Below are 20,167 nucleotides of genomic sequence, written 5' to 3'. Positions count from 1 at the left end.
AAGAATCATCCCTTCCTATTTAATTGGTCTTGTGCCCTCTGTTTATGTATACCTATACACACACACATACACACACACACACACATATACACACTCACATATTTATTCATATGCCCATATACCCTCCTCTATAGACATATATATGTATGTATACATATATATACATATAATGAGAGAGACAGAGAGAGACAGAGACAGAGAGAGGCAGAGAGAGAGAGAGAGAGAGAGAGAGAGAGAGAGAGAGAGAGAGAGACAGAGAGAGAGAGAGAGAGAGAGAGAGAGATCTGGAGTCAAAACATCTGGATTCCCATCCTGCCTCTGCCACTTACTACTTCTGTGACCTAAAGCAGACCACTTCCAGACCGAAGTGGCTGGACTAGACAGCCTAAGAACTTATCTCCAGTTCTATGATTTGTCTTCTCGATGTGTCAGTTTCCTCCTCTAAAAAAAAGGAAGGGGTTGAACCAGATGATGGCTAAGGCCCTTTGGCCTTGGTCTTACATAGTTTGCATGAGAGACACTTTAGATCTTCCCCAATCTGTAGTTGATTAAGAAATATTTGTTCAATGGAAGAATGGATTTATTCTACCAAATACTGCTATTATAGTGACTCAGGACAGTTTTGAGAAACTTTCTAGCAGTAATTACTAATCAGCTTACTTGGGCACACATATCTTCCCAGTAGACTTCCTATTGGACGGGAATTGGCAGGGTTGTTTATGTGTGTGTGTGTGTGTCTTTGTATCCTTCAATATTTAGAAGATAATAGGTAATTAAGATTTACTGAAAAGAAACCAATCAGTTGTTATAGGCTACATGGTAACACAACTACAGGAATTGATGTTTCCAGATCTCTGCCAAAGCATGACTCTGTAGATAAACTCTGGGTTAGACCAAATATTGGAAATGGTCTACCACTTTCTATGAAGACAAATCTGTAGATACATTGGAGGGGGGTCACTAGTATTCACAAACACTACTACCTCATGTATAAAGCAGAATGTGGATGAACAAAACTTCAAGGACTAAGGAAGTCCTGAGCCTGGGACTCTACTATGGGGACACATTCTGGTCTCCTAAGCCCAGGCTCAGTGGTGACAGTGAAGGTGGCCCTGGTGTCATTCTAGTAGTCGAATGTTAGCCTTTTATTCAGGAGGGTTAAGTTTGAATTCTAGCTCTGCCACTTACTAGCTATGTGATCCTGGACAAATTTCCTCATCTGCAAACTGTGAGATTGTAACATTGGCACTGCCTACTTCACAGGGTTATTTGGGGAAAGTGTATTGTGACCTTTAAAGCACTATATAAAAGTTCAATGATTATTTCAAGTATTTGATTCTTACAGTCAGTCCTAGATGAGGGAAAGTCTGTGCCCCCGGGCTCACCCAACCCGGTAAGTTGGATGTGGGACAGGTGTAACCCTCTCAGCTGGTGAAGGAAAGAGGAAGGAGCATTCTTCCCCTAAACATACTTTAACCTCTGAAAAACAAGAAGGCAGAGAGAATACCATAGTCTGTCCTATCTAGAGGGCTGATAGTAGAGAAGGAAAGAAGGAAATGATTGTCTCTGGCTCATTCTCATATCAGAGAATGAACCAGAGACAATATGTGTTGTGGAATAAATCTTCAGAACTTTAACAGGATTTCCTTTTCTCCCCTCTTCTTTGTTAAATTTCAACTTTATTTGTCCAGTGTATTCAGTTACAACATTATGGTAGAAATACTTAAAAGAACTTGACAAACAATATCGTACAAAGGAAAGAAGGTGGAATTTGGAATAAAAAAGTATTGGTTCAAACTCCAGCTTTTCTATTTACTATATGTTCGGCCTTAATCTCTCTGGCCTCTGTTTTCTCATCTGAAGGGTTTGGAGCAGTCTTTTAAGGTAATTTTTAGCTCTAAAGCTATGATGCTATCAATTCTGATTAAGTTCAAACCTCTTTGGCCAAAGCACAATAAATGAACCTCCCCAATTCCCCCAAATCACAAGGGTCCTGATTTATTATATCAAGTAGTTTTGGATCCTACCTCATACACTTGAGAAGATATCCAACAATCACAAAGCAATGCACCAGAAAGATTTGGAAGAACCTATCTCAGAACATGGAAGGTCATATGGTTTATGAGTATGATCTAAGGGGGAAAGCTACTTAGCCATCTTCCTCTTTCCCACTGATTACTGTCAAAAATACCAAACTAGAGTATGGTTATACCAGCCCTGAAAAGCAGAATGTGAGAAGATTCAGTCATGATAACATTGGCATGAAGGTGTAACAGTCTGTTTACCTTAATGACTTCCCCTCACGAACTTGAGGAATTTTTGATTCCAGGGAGGGCCAATTTACAGGGTAATCTTGTTGTCTGATAGCCTAATATGAAAATGAATTATTGAATGCATTTAAACTCCTACAAAGTTCTTAAAAAGTGATGGTACAAACTTTTGTAGGAGACACTATATCACATACACCTAATGGTTTAGTAAAAACAGCAGTCATGCTTTTAGCTTTACAATCCACTTTAAACCAGAATATGTGATAAAAGCCTTGTACTTTCCCTGAAGGAATATGACGCTCACCAAGATGATCTTGGCTGCTAGTGACAATTCCCTTTCCAAAAACTGAAAAAGCAACGAGTAAAAGATATTCAAATTGACCAACAGGCTAGGCTGATGTACTACTTAATTAGAAAAAGAAACCACCACACACACACGCTGGGTTTTTAATCAGTGCTCTTCTTCAGGTGGGAATCTTACAGGCCTTTAGATGCATTTGCTGTTTGGTTGGTGCAACCCATAGTGCAGTTTCTTACTTTTGAGCTATGCTGATCCTGTTCTTCATTCTTATCAGTTTGGACTTAATCTTCTTCATCCTCATCTTCCAACTGTAGCTCTTCAGCTTCATCTAGGACTCTTAACTGATTAGCTTCCCTTGGTCTCTCATGGCCGCCACTGTCTAGGAAATTTTGGAAACTTTCTAGTGTCCTTGCCCCATGGTATTCAATGATTTTTCTACCAGCACCTGCAGGGAAGTACTTCAGTGTGGGGAATTTATGAACTATAACTGATTCTATTTCATTAACTGATGAGTCTATCTTGGCAATGATTATATTTTTATGATCCTTGTAAGCTTCTCCCAGTTTTTCCCAAATGGGAGCTAGTATTTTGCACTGAAGACACCAAGGAGCATAGAAGTTCACAAAAACATTAATTGTTTTGTCAAAAGCAACTTTTTCAAAGTTCTTCCCAACCAATATTTTAACAGGACCTTTATCCCAATTATCAGGAACCTCTTGGCTAATAAGATGGGTGTCGAATTTGCCCTCCAAAAACTGCTTACAGAATTCCTTTATTTTCTCGGGAGTTAATTCGTCTGAATCAGGCTTGTACTTGGTCATCTCACTTTCCATACTAATGAGGCGCATCGTTGGGCACTCTTCTTTCCTCAGAGCAAAGAAATTAAGGATGCTGTTGTTGTCACTTCGGTTACTATCAATGATGATAAATAGGATTTTCTCCTTGAAACTTTCCGCTGCTTTTCTGAAGTTGTTAATTTGGTCCTCAAAGTCTGGGCTGCTCTTTGGCAAGAACAATAATAAATGAGTTTTCAAATGACCTGCAAAAATCTTTGGGGCAGTCTCTTCAGTGAACTCGATGACCAAGGGCAACTGGTGTCGATTAACAAAATTGACCAGGCTTACTTTTGTAATCTCTCCATCAAAGTGGTTTCGACCTTCATCAAACTTCTTAAAGAGGATAATGCTGTCTTTATCCAACTGATATTCGGAGAATAAGTCGTCGCTGTAAGTGATTCCAAATGGGATGTTATCGAAGTACCCTGCAGCCTCTGTAAAATTCTCAACATCAGCGGACTGAGGGTTTTTGAAAAAGCCTATAACCAAAATTTCGTTGGAATCTCTTAAAGCTTCTACAGCTACAGCATCTTCCAGAAGAATGACGGCTGGCTGGATTTGTTTCTTCATCCATTCCACAATATCTTTCGCTTCTCTGCCACCTGTATAGTTCTTAGGTAGAGATGTATCTCCATGTTTAAATAACTTGATAGTAGGGAACAGTTGAATTTTAAACTGAAATGCTAGGTCCTCTTCTTGAATGGCATCTACTGTAGCCAATCTGATTTTGGAGCTTTCAGCTTTCAATTGTTTCGCTGCGTTGGCAAACTCTGGTTGCAGCTCTCGACAGGGAGTACACCAAGGGGCAAAGAAGTCCACCAAGAGGTAGTCATAGGCGGCCAGCGACTCACTGAAGTTGTTCGAATTTAAGACCAGGACATGATCTTCCTCCTCTTCTGTTTCAGGAGGGTCTGCGACTTCGGTGGAGACGGCCAGGGCTAGTGAGAGCAGAGCGTAGCTCACAGATCTTCTTGTTGTCAGTAGATTGTGGGGGCGGGGAGTGGGCGGGGTAGCTGCAGTTATCTCCTCGGGCCATTCCGAGCTGGGGCACGCGCGCTCCAGAGCAGCCCTAGCCTAGCCAAGTGCCCTTCTACCCGCTGCTTGCCACCGACCAGCTGGTGTTTGGAGTCGGAGGACCTGGCTTTGAATTCCACCACTGGTGCTTACTGCCTGTATGAGACTGGGCCGAAGCACAGAGGGTTTCTAAGCTCTGAATCATTTTTAAATTTTTCCCTCCATATCCTTTGACCATTTATTAACTGGGGAATGACTTGTATTCTTCTAAATCTGACTCCGTTTTCTCTATATTTTAGAGATGAAGCCTTTATCAGAGACACTAGCCGTACAAATTCTTTCCTGGTTTTCTGCTTCCCTCCTCCTAATCTTGGTTGTATTGGTTTTGTGCAAAATCTTTTCAATTTAATGTAATCAGAATGATCCATTTTGCATTTCTTAATGTTCTCTCTCTCTTGTTTGGTCATAAACTCCTCCATTCTCCATAAATCTGACAGATAAACTGTTTTTTGCTCCCCTAATTTGTTTAAATTGTCAGCTTTTACCTCTAAATTGTGTACCTGTTTGGACTTTATTTTGGTCTACAGTGTCAGACATTGGTCTGTCCCCAGTTTCTTAGGCCCTGACTCTTTATCTTCATGAATTGAGGGATCTGGGTTAAAGTTGCATCTATGGATTCTTTCCAGTCTAAAAGTATGACCTCTGTGGATGAAGGTAGTGATGATGATGATGATGATGATGATGATGATGATGATGATGATGATGAAATGGGTCTTTGCAATATGTTTTCTTCACCTTGGTCACCTTTCTATATGTAGTGCTTTTTTTTTCCCCAGAAACTTCCAAAACCCTAGTCTCATAGACAGTATCTCTGATGTCCTCTATACTTCTAACTGGAAGGAACTACAGAGACAAACTAGTCCTACCCATTCATTTCTCAGATGTGGAAAGAGGACTAGGGAGGTTACATGTAAGTTACATCAGAGGGTAGTACCCATTACAGGCAGATTTGACCTCAGGTCAGCACAGTGCCATAGGAAAGAGTGCTGAACTTAATTGCTATATTTGGAGTTATGGGAAATGAGTTTTAATCCCAGCTTTACTCCTAAATTACCTGTGTGATGTTGGATAAATATTTTAAATCTCTGGTCCTCAGTTTCCTCATCTATGTCATCAGGGGGTTGGACCAGATGACTTCAAGAATCTCTCTCAGCAGTAGTAACAACTGCCTAGGAATTCTATGTTCCTCTCACCCCAAAGCCTACTAAGTAATTTGACCATGGTTAAAAAGGGTAGGTGGTAGAGTTGGGAAGCAAACCCAGGTCCCCAGACTCCAAATTTAGTGCTCTTTCTCCTACCTCTAGAATATAAATCCTTGTATCATCCAATAAAACATAGTCTTAGGTTTTTATTTTGTTGTTCAATTTTTGTGACTCCATTAGAGAATGCTGTATTGATTATTCCCTTCCAGCTTTCTAAGATGCAAAAACAATCCCTAGAAAAGAGCAGGAAAACAGACCTTTCTTATTTCTTCTGAAGTCTGGAGTTGTGGGGGAGGCCACACAGATTCTCCAAAGCTCCATATATACATGCTAGGAACTTCATGTTGAAGGTTTATGATTTTGTTGTTTTTAACTTTTTTTTTAGTTGTGTCCCACTCTTTGTGACCCCATTTGGGGTTTTCTTGGCAAAGATACTGGAGTGGTGGTTTGCTATTTCCTTCTCTGGTTCCTTTTATAGATGAGGAAACTGAGGTAAATAGGGCTCAGTGACTTGCTCAGGGTCACACAGCTATTGAGTGTCTTGAGGCCAGATTTGAACTCATGAAAATAAGTCTTCCTGATTCCAGGTCTGGCACTCTATCCACTGCAGCACCTAGCTGCCCCTAGGTCTATGATATCCCACCAGTTTACCTATGCACCATAGAACTAGACTGGTAAGCAAAGTCCCAAGTTAGATATTTTATGTACTGCAGTCCTTATGTTTGTCTAAATGAAGAGAACCGAGTGAGAAAATCCCAACAGCACTGATGCTTTCCTTTTTATTTATTTAATTTATTATTACTATATTCTATTTTATCCATTTCTATAGCTACCAACCTAGTTCAGGCCCTCATTATTTCTTGCCAAAACGGTTGCAATAACCTCTTAATTGGTCTCTCTGCCTCAGTTCTCTCCCTATTCCAATCCCTACTTCCAAAGTGATTTTCTTTTTAAAAATATGTGACTGGGGAGGCTAAGTGGCACAGTGAGTAGAGCACTGGCCCTGGAGTCAGGAGGTCCTGAGTTCAAATCTGGCTTCAGACACTCAACACAAAAACTAGCCATGTGACCTTGGGCAAGTCACTGAACCCCAAATGCCTTCCAAAAAGCAAAAAAAAAGTGACTTTATTAATTTTACTCTCACTTATAATCTGCCCCTGTCACTAAAACCACCCCCATTGAAAAAAATTCAAGAAAAAAAACCCTAAACCTCCTATCATAAACATGAATAGTCCAGCAAATAATATTCCCACACTGGATCTGACCAAAGATCTCTCTCCTTCTGCATTTTAACTTCATCACCTCAACAAGCAACATCATTAAAATGACTTATACAAGTCAAAATTTTTTCCTTAATAATACTAAAGATATGACACATAATATGTTCCTAGAAGAAGGTTAGAAATAGGGTATCAATACTTGTCCTAGACTGTGAGAGGCCTTCCATGCACCCTTCAGAGAAGAATAGAAAAGGTCAGGCATAAGCTTTTGCCCTTCAGAAAGAAGATGCCAAAAAGACAGTTGAAGAACACTGTACAACAAGGAAAAGAGAAGAGCACACCCATCTAGTTCTATGTTCACTAGGAAGAGAGAAGTGGGGAGGGACTGCAGGAAGGGAGAGAATTTAGAAGTCACAATTTAAGAAAAGAATGTTAAAAAATAAATTTGTTGTTATTCAGTCATTTTTCAGTCATGTCTGACTCTCCATGACCCCAATTCGGGTTTTCTTGGCAAAGATACTGAAGGGGTTTGCTGTTTCCTTCTTCAGCTCAGATGAAGAAACTGAGGTAGACAGAGTTAAGTGACTTGCCCAGGGTCATGAAGGTCGTAAGTGTCTAAGGTCAGATTTGAATTCAGAAAGATGAGTCTCCCTGACTTCAGCCCCAGCAGTCTGTCTACTGTGCTACCTAACTGCCCATTAAAAAATAGTAAATTTTAAAAAAATACTATTTTACTTTAAAAATAAATTGTAAATTAAAAAAAGGAAGATACAAAGATCAAGCCTTCTCAGAACCCCTTTTATCTTTAGGACCTTACAACTATTCTATCTAGCCTTGTCAGGTATGATCCTTTCTTGCTAGGATCTAAGCCTCTTCTACACTCTTAAGAATTATAAGTGACCATATCTGCTGCATTTCTAACTATGAAAACCAGTGGGTATTCTCTTTTTTCCCCCGGGGGATGAATAAGTTTTGAATCAAGAGGATATTTCCCTATTAACAACAAAACCTCACCTCCTCAAATCTAGTCAAGTTGAGTCATTGCGGCCCACTATTGTTCAGGCCAGAGCAAAGTTGGGACAGGAGCAAATTATGTTTAGGAGAGAACAAATATGCCAGGCTTACTAGAGTGAATAGTTCATGTTGTTTAATAGTGTAAAGGGTAGAAAATGAGACTGGAAATATAGTATAGTGCCAGATTACCCAGGTAAGAAGACGGGTTTTTTTCCTGTAGGTAGTAGGGACTCCATGAAAGTTCCTGATCAGCAAAATGGCTTGCTAAAGGGATTGTTTTTAGGCAGACATATCTGGTCATAGTGTGCAAAATGGTTTGAACAGGGGAAAAGGATAGAAGAAAGAAAACTTATTAGGATCCTATTACAATAGCCTAAGTGAGAGGTGATAAGGATTCTGGGAATGGAAAGAAAGAGAAGAAGGAGGTTTTATATAGGAAGAATCTTTGGGACTTGGTGACTGATTAGATATAAGTAACATAGGGAGGGGGAGGAATTCAAGATGTTTTATGATTATGAGCCTCAGGGTACAGAGAATGGTTCCATCATTGATTGAAATAGTCAGGAAAAAGAGTTGTTTTGGGAAGGAGAGGAATAATAACTAGAATTTACATAATGGTTTCAAATTTACAAAGTTCTTAAAACCCAAGATTGCCTTTGATCCTCTCTATAAGGCAGGTTTTGTTATGCCCATCTTGCAAATGGGGAAACTGAGGCTCAGAGTGATTGAGTGACTTGCCTATATCACATAGCTAGTGTCTGAGACAGGATTGGAACCCATCTTCCTGACTTCAATTCACTTCACTAATGTTTCCTCCACCAAACTCTGAGTCATCAATAGAAATATTGAATTTGATGTGCTGGAAAGACACTCGGGTTGAAATTTATAGCATGTAAATGAAGAAATAGGACTAACAATCAAGAAAGATGCCAGTGGATTACATCTCCACAGCAGAGAGTATAGTATAGGGATATATACTATATATATTATATATATAGTAAAAGGAGAAAGGAAGAGGATGAGAACTAAGGTACTAAAATATTTAAGTTGGGGATAAAGAAGGAAACAGAGAGGACAGAGGTGGAGCTTCCAGAACCATAAAGAATCCATTGCATTCAATCTGTTTTGGAAATACCCTTTGGATGGCAAGTCTTAGGTCCAGCTTCCTTATTATCCTTCTAAGTGAGTGGTTTAAGATGTATAATGATCATTGGACTGTGCCCTTCGTCTCTCTACTTAGAGCGACTAAGCTTCAGGTAGAATACAAATGATCCATAACTTGGGCTGCCTTGTTTCTTTTTAATTGGTGGGAAAGTACATGATGTTATAGCATCTTACTGTCTATTGATTCTCTTCATTTCCTCAAGACATTCCCAGATTCCCCTTCATCAGCTACCATCACTTTGATCCATGGCATTCTGGTATTTGTCTCTTCTGCAGATTTATCAACTCAATTTAAAATTGACAATAGCCGATCTGCAAAAGGATACTGAACCTCTAATTGATAAAGTGCCTCACTGCCTTCATGCTAGAAGGAAATGGTATGTTAGTGTATTCATGTGTTGGTGGGATTGGGAGGTTGGTGAACTAAACTCAAGACTAAAAAAACACAAGAGGGATGTTATCTGAGATTCTGCCTCTTCCTAAAGCAGTGGTCCTCAAAATGTTCCCAAGACCCTTTTAGGTGATCTGTGAGGCCAAAGCTATTTTCATAATAATACTAAGATGCTATTTACCTAACAAAATACTTCTCCCTTTCCCATCGACCTATCTGTACAAGGTCAGATTTTCTTCAGATATTTTATCAAAACAACATACTGTAACATATTCTACACAGAAGCAGGCTTGAGAATTCAGTTAATTATTAAGAATTAAACCAAATATTAAAGAGATTTGCAAAAGCCTATAAAACAATACCACTCTTCTTATTTTTCTGTTTTATAAAATATAGTTCTTTTTCATGAAAAATGCCATTTATATTCATATATAATGGGTTTATTATTATTTTAAATGAATTAATGAATATTTTTTAAAATTCCTAGTTTTAATTTCTAATATGATAACTAGTGATAGTTATGACTCACAAAAACAAAAGCTCTTTGGAGTCCTCAATAATTTTTCTAAGTGTAAAGGGGATCTGTAACCAAAAGTCTGAGAACTGCTATACAAAGAATCAAAAATAAGATTCAGCTTAAGAATCCGTCATCAATCATGCAAATTCTTATATGTTTCATCTTTCTAAGGTCTAAAAACCTGATCTAAGAGTTCCTCAGAAGAGAAATGCACAGACAACCAGTGCTGGGCAAGAAAAGCTTTATTTGAGGAAGAAATGTCAAACTCTGCTGGGCTTCTTACATATGAGATTTCTGGTAGAAAGAACAGATTGAGGCTTGAAATTCCTTATCTGCTAGCTTTCTGGAATGGCTAAAGAAGGGTTGCCCTTGAGACCAGATAAGAGGGAGAAGAAAAGCTATTCAGAAAATATAAGGTCATTTTCTAACTTTATGCAGCCAGCCAAGAATGCTGAAATTGTAACCTGAACTTTTCTGATGACTCCTGTGGTGAAATGAATCCTTAAAAATCATCTAATATAAAGATCACAGGACTTGGAATAAAGATATCTGGGGTCTCTTTTCTTCTCTGACTTAACCATCCAGGTGTCCCAAGACAAGTCAATCTGTCTAAGTAAAATAAAGTTACATAAGGTCATCAATTCAAGAGACATATTTATTAAGTGGCTACTATGAGCTAGACACTACTAAAGACACTATTTATTGAAATAAAACATCCCCTGCCCTCAAAAACTTTTTATTCTGTTGCAGGAATACAGCATGTAAATACAAAAGCAAATAAAAACTGTGTACAAAGTGCACAGAATCATTTCAAAAACAACAGAGCACTAAAACTGGGGGAGGGGAAGATTAGGGTGGTCTCACATCATATATAGCACCTTAACCATTCTTTGAAGCGAATTAGGGATTTCAGGAGATAGAGGTGTGGGTGGACGTGCTTTGCAAACTTGGGGGACCAGCTGTGCAAAGACACAGAGCATCATGGAGAGATGGAGTATCCTACACAGGGATCCTACACTTGTGGGCCATTTTGAGAGGAATGGTGAGTTTGTAAAGGGGAGTAAAATGAAAACATAAAGGTAGATAGAAGCCATGTTTTGGAAGGCTTTAAATGCTAAATAAGGATTGTGCTTTATCTTAGAGGAAACAGTGACACACTGAAGAAAGTCAGTGAGTGATGTGGTCTGATGTCTATTTCACGAGTTGCAATTTAACAGCAGAATGGACAGTGGAATGGAGAGAGAAGTAGGTAAGCAGAAAATCCCGTTAGAGGTTATTTCAATACTACATAGCACAGATAAGAGCAGTGGATAGAGAATGGAGCCAACAATTAGAAAGTCTTTTTCATGAGTTTAATTCTAGGCTCAGATACTTACTAGCTGTGTGATCCTGGCCAAATCACTTAACCCTCTTTACCTCAGTTTCCTCATCTGTAAAATGAGTTGGGGAAAGAAATGGCAAACCACCTCAATATCTTTGCCAAGAGAACCCCAAATGGTGAAGAGTGGGGTGTGACTGAAAAATGACTGAACATCATCATCATAGTACAGATAAAAGGTCATGAGAGTCAGTGGTTGCTGGGTAAGTGGAAAAAAGAGTATGGAGGTGAGAGATGTGGATGCAGAAACAATAAGGCTTGACAAATGATTATATATAGACCAAGAATGGAGTGTGGAGTGAAGGAGAGGCAAGAATCAAGGATGACTGATGTAATCAGAAGGTGACTGGAAGGATGGTGACTTCCTTATAAACAGTAAAGTCTGAAGGAACAATGGCCTGTAATGCCCTTCTCATCCCTAATATTCTGTGATACTATGGTCTTCTACCCTTCTTAATTCCTAGTGTATTCCTAATGCACACCATTGCCTTCCAAGACTTTATAAGGGGAGAGTTGTTTATTTTTTTCCCAGAAGGGCCCAAACAGGGCCACTGCTACTTTGTTCTCTGCTATCAATTAATATGCATTAATTAAGCATGTGTTATATGCTGAGAAGGGTGCTGTAGTATTTCCTCATAACTTCTTTGGATTAGTAATACCTAGTCTAACCCTTAAGCCTTTGCCGTGATATTATTCTCTCTAGAAAAACATGTACACACACAAAATTACACAAGTCTGAAGTTCTATTCTACAGGATCATAGACTAAAGCTAGAAAGGCTCATTGAAGTTAATTTGTATAAACTTATCAGACAGAGTGTTGGAATCAGGAAGATCTGAGTTCAAATTCTATATCATGCATTTATTAGCTGTTTAATTAATTAGAAAATTACTTAATCTCTTGGGGTCTCAGTTTCCTCATCTGTAAAATGAAAGGAGGAGAGTGCTTGATGGACCTTTCTAGTTCTAAATTTATGATGAACCTCATTTTATAGATGAAGAAAAAAATTGAAGACCAGTTAAGTTACATTATTATATAAGTTATAGCAGATGATGGATTTGAATCTAGGTCTTTTGACTCCCCCAATACCCTGTTGTAACATGACCTGTTTCTTTCAGTGCTATACATAGAACCACATCTTTCCCACTCATTGATTCATAACTACAACAAATAATGTTGCATGTAGAAAAGATGTATCAATCAACTTCCCTATGGCTCCATGCACCATTTATGTGACTACTGAGACCACAGTACCTTTGGCTGTCATTTTTCTATTTGAGTGGTCTTCCACAATGAAAGCTCTTTGAAAGCTTGTATAACCAGAGCTTAGTGCAGTGAGCTTAACACATTGCTTGGCTCATAGTAAGCATTTAATGCATGCTTTTCATTCATTTGTGCATGCATGAGTGCCCTTGTATACATTCTAACACCCAGGGCTTTCCCCACTATAACTTTAAAGCAGATAATCTCTAGAATTTCAGCTTGTCTATCAGAGTTATGAAGAGGCAGCATTATTTAGTGAGCACAATGTTGACCTTGAAATCAGGAAGATTTGGATTTGAATTACATCTCAGATATTTACTACCCCATGACTCAGAGTAGTTAAACTCAAGGGCGGGGGCAGCTAGGTGGTACAGTGAATAGAGCACCAGCCCTGGAGACAGGAGGACCTGAATTCAAATCCAGCCTCAGACACTTAACACAAAACTAGCCGTGTGACCTTGGGTAAGTCACTTAACTCCAATTGCCCTGCCTTTCCCCCTCCAAAAAAGACAATAAAACAAAAAGGTTTTAACCTAGAGGTTGAGTTTACACTAAAGATTTTTAACCTCTCTGAGCCTTAGGCTCTTTATCTCTAAAATGGGGATAAAATAGGTACTAAATAAGATAATTTGTTTATAGTACCTTGTAAACCTTAAATAGGTCGAGGCGGCCAGGTAGCACAGCGAGTAAGAGCACCGGCTCCGGTTCTGAGAAGACCTGGAGATCGAATCCCGGGCTCAGACACTTAGCACCCACCCAGAAACACCTGGCCGTGTAACCTTGAGCAAGTTACTTAACCCCAATTGCTTAGGGGCAGCCAGGTGGCTCAGCGAGTAAGAGCACTGGCTCCAGTGTCGGGATGTCCTGGATCAAATCCAGGCTCAGATACTCAGCACCACACCCAGAAATAATAACTGGCCGTGTAACCTTGAGCAAGTTACTTAACCCCGATTGCTTAAAATAAATAAATTAATTAATTTAAAAAAATTGTTATAGGTCGGCTATCATAATGAACTCAAATGAATGTTTGACTTGAGTCTAGACAACTGGGTTCAAATCCCATTCTTGATACTTATTAGTCATATAACTGTGGGCAAATTCTTCACCTTCTGTAAGTTTCCTCATCTACAAAAAGGAAGAAATAATATTAGTAACTCCTTCACTGGATTGTGAGAATTGAAATAATATACATGAAGCACTTTGTAAACCTTAAAGTACTTTATAAATATTTATTTATCCTATTGTATGATTTTAATAGAAGGACCAGGTGAATCAGTTTTGATGCAAGGGTCTTTATAATAATATTACTTTAATTTTGCTATAACTTCTATATGTGCAAATTTAAATACACTTTAAAATGTATATTTGGATAGGAAAATAATTATATTAATGAAATGAATTAATTATATGAAAATAATTATATCAATGAAATGAAAATAATTAGAAGTAGATACTATAATTTTTCTTTAAAATAAAATTTTTATAGCACTATTTTATAGGTAAATGCTTTGCATTAATTGATACAACTTGTTTCCTTGAGGTTTTTTTTTAAATTTTGCTTAAATTCCTTAAGGTACCTTTTAGCTCTAACAGTCAATGACCCTGACTTTGTACAATTTCTCATTTCTAAAAATTTGTGCATATGAGTTTTCTGCACAATTTCATGGGCTTCTAGATAGGATTATTTTTTGCCTGAATATTTTCAAACTTTTCAAAAGTCTAAAGATTTAGTTGTTTAATGGAAATGTGTACCTTTCAATTCTCTATCATGCATAATAATTTCTTTCAAATAAAAGTGTGGCCAGCAAGTACACAATTTCCTACGGACATAATGTTTGTTGTTAACAGTTTATTGTGATCTGCTTAGACTTAATCAAAGATTAAGGTTCTTTTTGACCTTAGGGAGAGAAAGAGGAGGAGCAGAGTGGATGAATGTTTCACACTTTTCAAACTGTCAGAACAAAATGAAGTAATTCTAAGGATTTGTTTTATGATGGGAAGAAGCTAACAAGCATGCATTCCTTCTAAAGTAAACAGAAAATAAGGAAATTAGTTCTGTTGATCATTTGAAAACAGCTTCTGAAATGGGAAGAGATACAACTACATTAATCTTAGAGAGGTAATTAATCTTCAAGCTATGGAGTAAAATAGTTAGGATAATGCCAAGCACAGCTGCTGAATACGAAGCATTAACACTTTCTGAGGTCTAAGGAAATTCACTAAATGGATGCAGTGTGGGAGAGTGGAAAGAACTTTGCCCAGGATGGAGGAGACCTTGGTTCAGAGGTACTGGCTCTACCACTGATGGGCTTTGTGATCATGACAAGTCACTTCCTTTCACTGGCCATCAGTTTCCTCACCTGTAGGATGAAGAGGGAGGATCAAACTGAATGATTTTTCTAAGATTCCTTCTAGTTCCAGTATTCAATGTGCTATGGTAATTATTTACTGGATGTCCTAAGAACCTTACAAGGACTAACATTTTATGTCAATAGGTCCAAAACAGAACTCAGTATCCTATCCCCCTCCACTCAACCCTTTCCTCTTCTGAATTTCCCTATTACAGGCAAGTAATACCATTCTCTAACCTTGGAATCATCCAGTCATCCTCGGCTGCTTATTCTCCCTCACTCCACATATCCAGTTCATTAACAATCTTGTCATTTATATCTTCTCAACATTTCTCCTCTCACACAGCCACCACCCTAATTAAAGTCCTTATCTCTTCTCATCTGCACTCCATAGGAATAACCTTCTTTCTAAAGGGTCTCCCTGCTTCAAATCTCTCCCCGCTCCAGTTCATCTTTCACTTAGTTGCTAACTATAGGTCTGACCGTTTTAAGCCCTTCATTCAATAAACTCCAATGACTATTTCCTTTAAGATAAAATATAGTCTTCTGTTTAGCATTTAAAACCCTTCACAATCTGACACCTTCCTAACTTACTAATCATTTTATATTTGCCTCCATCCCACATATACTCTATGATCCAGCTCCACCAGCCTACTTTTTGGTCTTTATACATTATCTTTAACTAATCTTTATTATACCTACTGTGTTTATAGCTATTGCAGGGAAGTCCTCTAAGCAGCTTATATATATTTTTTTAACAATTGGGGTTAAGTAACTTGCTCAAGGTTACACATCCAGGTGTTTCTGGGTGGGTTCTAAGTGTCTGAGCCCGGATTCCATCTCCAGGACAGTGCTACCTGGTTGCCCCTAAGCAGCTTATATTATAAGGGAATTTTCTTATTAGTCTTTTTATTTTTCTAATTTTTAGCTAATTTCTTAAAGATTTAAGTTCTAATGTCAGTATTATTACTCTGGGACAAGAAACCTTTCAAATTTCCATCATGACTTGGGATCTTTCTGCTTCCTGTCAGCTGTTGCCTTAGACAAATAGATCTAAAGATAGAAGGTCGAAATCACCTAATTTAACCCTCACTTGTTACAGTGAAGATACTGAAGAAACTAAAGGATTTACATGATTTGCCCAGAGTAACATAGTTATGAAACGTCAGAGCTAGGGTTCAATCTGAGGTTCCTTGATCCCAAAATTAGCACTGTTTCTATTGAACTACACTATCTCTAATATGTGTGGATTTTTGACATTTCACTGAACTCAACTTTTTTTCCAAAGTAGGAGGATTCCTGAGATAAAAAACTATTCACATTACATCTCATTATAACAAAGTGAGGATTGACCCATACACTTACCTTTGGTACAGTGGGCAGCAAAGAGAGCATGGATTAAAACAAGGTTGAGAGCAGGGGAAATCGAAGTCATTCTGGTGGCTTTAAAGAATTTGCTCCACTGAAGAGGAGAGACCATTATGAAACCCAGGCCTCGTATTCAGTCAGAGAAGCTGGGGAGCATTCATTTGTCAGAGTTTCAGCTCAAGTTCTTTTGAAGTAATGTTTCTATAAATCAAGTGTGAATGAGAGATTCAGAGAAAAAAAAAATTACTGTGGATCAGAAAGATGTAGCAAGTGAAATGACAACTCTCATTTCAGAATCAATGGATTGATTAACCATGGAGAATTCAGCTCATCTCAGCTCAGTGGAAGCTGAGAAGCAACTCCCCCATGGCCCTTTTCCAGTCTTGTCTCAGAAATCAACATCAATATGAACTGTGTTTTGCTGAAGCTTCTTCCCAGTCTGGTGAGCTTTATGCTCATCATTTTCCAAAAATTTCAAATGTCATTGGTGCTATGTAGCACTTAGAAGTGCCAAATCTGTGCCCATTAGAAATTTCAGTTTTTATGAATGAATAAACAATAGTTACAACCATAACTTACACTACAGAACGCTTTGAGGTTTACAATCACTGTCCTCAAAATAAGACTGTGAGGTACACAGCGTGAGATTATTATCACCATTAGAGGCTGCTTATCTACAAACCACCTGAACCAGGTGTTTTCAAGTGCCTGATACCATTCACAAAGCCCAAACTAGCGAACAGGTTGCTGCCATAGGGGAACCATCAAAAAATATGGAAGCAAGGGCTCTACTCATCAAGTTTCTCTGATTCCAGTTCATACTTGTGTTCACTGTTGTCCATCCCTGAACTCCCCTCTGTCTGTTCGTGTCTCTGTCTCTCCTTCATTACCTTACTTGGACTTGGGGCCATCTTTGTGAAGGATCCTTCTTTTTTCATGCATTGCCCTCCTCTTTTTATGTCTTGCTTACTCTAATGCTCACTCCAGGGCACTCTTCTCAAGGTGTGGGTGAAAGGGAAGACTCAAGAAACAAGAGTAGCTGGTGCAATCCAGATAAATGAATGAATGAATGAATGGAGAGCATGGCACCAATCCCATCATTCCTTGCTCCCCCAACTCTAATGACCCTTGTGTGTTTGTGTTAGAGCATCAGGAGCCACTAAACTCAAATGAAAGGTACAGCTTTGAATATCACCCCCTGATTCTTGTAATGATAGACTAACTTGTGTCTCCCAGCCTCTGTTGTATCTTGGCCAGCACTTGATTCTTTGACTCTGACCACACACTCAACACCAGGACTAGTCTCTGCCTATTGCCAAAGTCATCCATGTGCAGCTTTCCTACTGCTTGGTCACCCTTAATATCCTGATGTAAATAATGTCACTAGCTTGCTCCTTGCGTCAGCTGATCTCATGGTAGGAGAATGGTCAAGGATCACAAAATTAGAGATGGAAGCTATCTTCAGGAGTCATCTGGTCTAACTCCCTCATTTTACAGTTGAGGAAGCAGACCTAGAGAGGTTAAGTGATCTGTCTAAAGTCACACAACCAATAAGTGCCAGAGCCAGGATTTAAACCTAAGTCCTTTGACTCCCAATCCAGCAGTTTTCCATTGTACTCCCCACTTCTGAGAGACCGTGGTCACTTTTATCTCCCTCCCCATAGAGCCCCAATCTCTTGACAACTTTCAGCCTGACACTGATATTTGCATAGCCCACCCTCTGACTTCCTACTTTCAAATCCTGGGCTTATACATTCATTCACCTGTGACCACCATCCTTGAAGTATTTCAATTCTGGCTCCTTGCCCTAACTAATGGATGTTAGCTACCTTCATCCCTACACTGACTCATAGATTCTCAAAGACCCAAAGAAAGACTTCGAATAAAAGTCTACCTACAAAGCTGTAATTACTGTAGGGCACTAGTGTGGGGTATACCTTTTATCTTCTAATAGTTTTGCCACTAAATTCTTAGGCTTTTAGACATCCAATCTTTGCAAGCATCAGGCAGGGATGTATATTATGTTCATGTTTGAGTGCACATGCCCTTCTAGGTTGCAAAATGAGAAATAAATCTTTTAATATCTTTGCTTAAAAGGATCATCTCTACAACCAGGGAAGGAGAAATGGCCCAGATAGTAGAAGCTTATTATTTTATGATCACTATCTCAACTGTAATAAACTTAAAAATGTGAACATGCCTTTGCTGAAATCTCTTTCAATTCCAGCCAGATAAGAGCCAATCAAGCCTTCATTTCTCAAGAATAGTTGCCCACAGGGTTTCAAAATTCATTATTTGTTCATGCTGGTCAGTTAGTCCAGCCAGACATTCAGATACTTGCTTCCCAGAAAGAATGCTGAGACTTGGATTCTGTCAACTTCTATCGAAATAGAGTAGAAAGCATCTTGTTTATGTAATATAGGGCAACAGACATTCTTATTCAGTGCTTATCCCTTGATACAGAAGCTATGGAGCTACTTGTAAAACATGTTCAGAGGTACTCCTATTTTGCAAAATGCTCAGAGGTCAAATTGCCAGGCACTGATTTTTCCAGCATTTTTTTTTTTTGCAAAGAAAGCACTTAATTGTGTTTGTCATCAATACCTTTTTTTTCTACTCTGTCACTTTTTACCAAGTAAGGCAGAAACATTTGTGATAACAGGGCTTTGGCAACCCAGTTTGGAAATTTGTTGATACTTAGAAGTTTTCTAGGTGTAGATAGATCTTCCCCCCAATTTTTTTGGGGGGGGCCTATGTTAGGTCTATATGATCACAAGTATTGTGGATCACATCACAGCCTTCTTTCTTTGATCCTGGTTTTTCAGTTGACCCATATACTTTTTAGTATTCTTTGACTCAGTGATTTGGGACTCTCTGTCTCTCTCTCTGTCTCTCGCCTTTCCTTCCTTCCTTCCTTCCTTCCTTCCTTCCTTCCTTCCTTCCTTCCTCCCTTCCTCCCTCCCTTCCTTCCTTCCTTCCTTCCTTCCTTCCTCTCTGTATGCCTGTCTGATTGTTCCTTCTCTGTTTTCTTTAGGGATCTTCATCTAGGTCATGCCCACTAACTGAGTGTCCTGAAAAGATTTTTTCCAGGCTCCTCCTTTCTTCTTAATCTAGATTATCTCTCTTGCTTTGTCTAATAGTCTCCCACAGATTCACTTATGATCTATATACTGATAATTTTCAATATATTTATCTACTCCTAACCTCCAGTCCTTCCATCTTGAATCACCAACTGCCTCTTGGACAACTGGCACTGGATGTCCCATAGGTATCTCAAGCTTAGCATATCCAAAATATCTCATTCCCTCCCACCTCCCAAACCTACTGCTTTTCTGAACTTCCAAATTATGGTTTAAAGGATCATCCACTTCCTAATCTCTTTGGCTCACAACTTCACTTTCATTCCAGGTTCCTAACTCACATTCACCTCACATAGCCAATTTGTTGTCAAATCTTTTAATCTCACATCTTCTCTTGTATATATTCCCTTCTTTCACTCATACCATTCCCATCCTGGTGCAGACCCTCACCGTCTCCTGAACTTCTTCAATAGCCTTTGGGTTGGTCTCCCTTCTTCCAGTCTCTCCCCACTTCAGTCTATCTTTCACTCAGCTTTCAAAGTAATTTTTCTGAAACACAGATCTGACCATGCCACCCCCTATGTAATACAAACCAGTGACTCCCTATTACCTCCATGCTGTAATATAAAGTTCTGCTTAACTTTTAGAGCTTTCCGCCACCTGGTCTCCCTCTGACTTTCCAACCTTCTTACACTTTACATCTTTCCACATACTCTACAATCTAGTCACACTGTCTTCC

General features: G+C 38.9%; 1 long non-coding RNA gene and 1 pseudogene across 1 annotated transcript in view; one reads left to right on the top strand and one right to left on the bottom strand.

The window, feature by feature from the left end:
* The window catches only part of LOC138169559 (uncharacterized), a 332,356-nt gene that overhangs the window by 148,822 nt on the left and 163,367 nt on the right, over positions 1 to 20,167 (top strand). The gene's annotated exons all lie outside the window — the stretch shown is intronic.
* On the bottom strand, positions 2,853 to 4,626 carry LOC138168722 (protein disulfide-isomerase pseudogene; annotated as a pseudogene).

The sequence above is a fragment of the Petaurus breviceps genome, unplaced genomic scaffold (assembly GCF_028583685.1).
Source record: "Petaurus breviceps papuanus isolate PSGF00001 unplaced genomic scaffold, PetGlider_PUasm1.0 37, whole genome shotgun sequence".
NCBI lineage: Eukaryota > Metazoa > Chordata > Mammalia > Diprotodontia > Petauridae > Petaurus > Petaurus breviceps.
The sequence above is the reverse complement of the archived record's forward strand: the minus strand, read 5'-3'. Positions and strand labels throughout refer to the sequence as shown.